The 2,125-nt window shown below is 50.2% G+C and overlaps 2 non-coding genes across 2 annotated transcripts; both read left to right on the forward strand.

Annotated features, from left to right (window-relative positions):
* The first annotated feature begins 103 nt into the window (after positions 1-103).
* TRNAP-UGG lies at positions 104-175 on the forward strand. Its single transcript has one exon. It is a non-coding gene; the product is annotated as a tRNA-Pro (tRNA).
* A 315-nt stretch (positions 176-490) lies between these two features.
* TRNAV-AAC lies at positions 491-563 on the forward strand. The gene has a single exon. It is a non-coding gene; the product is annotated as a tRNA-Val (tRNA).
* The last annotated feature ends 1,562 nt before the right edge of the window (positions 564-2,125 follow it).

A 2,125-nucleotide genomic window follows, 5' to 3' on the forward strand; every position in this document is an offset into this window, starting at 1 on the left:
TGAGCGTGTCCTAGGCTGCTAGAAATAAAGGCCGCGTTTTAGGCGATGGAATGATCCGCATACAATAGGATCATGAGTTGAGCCATTAAGCCCGCTCGCAGCTGGCTCGTTGGTCTAGGGGTATGATTCTCGCTTTGGGTGCGAGAGGTCCCGGGTTCAAATCCCGGACGAGCCCTCCCTTTTACTACGTTTCCACTTCCGCTTAAATTTTTGCATTGACTGTTTTGATCCCAGACTGTCGGGCGGGGGCAGCGTACATTACCAAGATTTTCGGGAGTGCGGGGCTTCGGAAAGAAGTGTGGATAAGAAAGTGAGGGAGCCACACCAGAACTGAGGGTTGTTGGCGAGGGATTGGGCACAGAGCCGCGCGTGGGTGTCTTCTCCAGTGTGGGCAGTGAGGCCCTCTTAGCAGTTAGAGCCAGGTACCCAACTGTCGTGCGGAATTCGTCAGCAACAGTCAATAATACTACGGCAAAAGCGGTGTCTATGTGTTTCCGTAGTGTAGTGGTTATCACGTTCGCCTAACACGCGAAAGGTCCCCGGTTCGAAACCGGGCGGAAACAGCTTGCCAACTGTTTTCCACTCAATCTTCAAAGTTTTTTTAGTTTTCTTTTCTTATTATCATTTTACTTATTTTTTTCTATTTTTTCTTTCCTTTATTTATTGGTATTAATTTCACAGTTTTCTTTTAGTTTTTATTATTTTTTCCAGGAGTAGAGATAAAATGATGCTTTTTGCTTAATATTTGACGTTTGGTATACAGGACTGGGAGCTCAAACAGAATATCCCACTACTGTCTCCACCTCGTTACAGAGACTCGAGGAGAAAGTTACCTATACCAGTGCTTTCCAGCCTCAGCCTGGCTCTCCGCACCTGCGGAGACTTGGCCGCAGCTCGCTTTGCTGGCGAGGACCCCGCAGAGGAGCAGTCCGCCGACAGCCGCTCGCGGCCCTGGCGTCGGCGTGGGGCTGTCCGCGGCCTCTTCCACCGCGGTCTCTTCCTACGGGGTTGAAAGACAAGAAGCCACAACACTAAGTTAGCAGCGGTGGGACTTGAACCCAAGTCCCCAAGCAGCCGGAGCCTTCGTCCAGCGCCTTAGACCCCCCGGCTACACTACCTCGTCGCCCGCACGGCTTCCGTGCGTCACTGCAGGAAAAACCGTGTCCGCCCCACCCGGCCTTGGGCGAACGGCGCTGCGGTGCTCCGGCGGGGCCCGCTCCGCCACGGCGCGCCAGCCCTCCGGACAGAGGGGACCTGCGAAGCGCAGACCTCAAGATCCGACTGTGGGAAGGTCGCTCAAGACGCCATCCCCACCGTCCCCCTGTGGGGAGTGGCGTAAGCCTTCTAGACTCCTAGACTCACCAAAAACAGAAACGACACTGAACGTGTGTTCTTCTTATAAATTGAAAAGGAGGGGGAAAACCCGAATGTCCGTTCCCCCTTTTTTTTTTTAATTCACATTCTGGCAGTGGCACCGACACGTTCAGCAGTGTCTCTTGGTGCCCACGTTGGCCGCGGCCTGGAAGGCCTCCGCGCCCGGCGGTTTCCACCCTTTAAGCCATTTTCCAGCTCAAGGTGTCCGGTCTGGAGAGAAGATTTGTCAAAATACGCTCGCTTGCACTGTACAGGGGATATTTTTTTCCTGATTAGAAAAATCTATTTTCAAAAAGTAGCAAAATCCAGGAAAACCTACAGAAATTAAAAAAACCCGTAAACCCACAACTGAGAGATAACCATCAATATTTGATGAACACATATCATTTGTCTTCCTGTTGATTTTCCCCTGTACCAATACGTCTATATCCTTAGCTGTGATTTTGCTATAGATAAACATTTAAATCATGCTTTTTAAACTTAGATTCTGTGTCATGAAATCTCGGCACGGATGTTTCGTTCCTTAATGTGCAGACTGTGTCTTGATTCTTATGACAGTATACAGCTGTCTGCTCTTAAGCCCATGTGTGTGTCTCACAGGCCTCATAGGCATGCAGAGATGGTCTCAGCTCAGGATTTCGTGTTTTACTAACCTGACCTTCTACTCAGTTTGTACCCTTTCTGCCCCACAGTGAGGTCCCTAGAGTGTGGATTAAGAAATGTGTCTGTAAAACCACACAAAATCGGAAGC

Source organism: Propithecus coquereli, unplaced genomic scaffold (assembly GCF_000956105.1).
Source record: "Propithecus coquereli isolate 6110/MARCELLA unplaced genomic scaffold, Pcoq_1.0 Scaffold443, whole genome shotgun sequence".
Classification (NCBI taxonomy): Eukaryota; Metazoa; Chordata; class Mammalia; order Primates; family Indriidae; genus Propithecus; species Propithecus coquereli.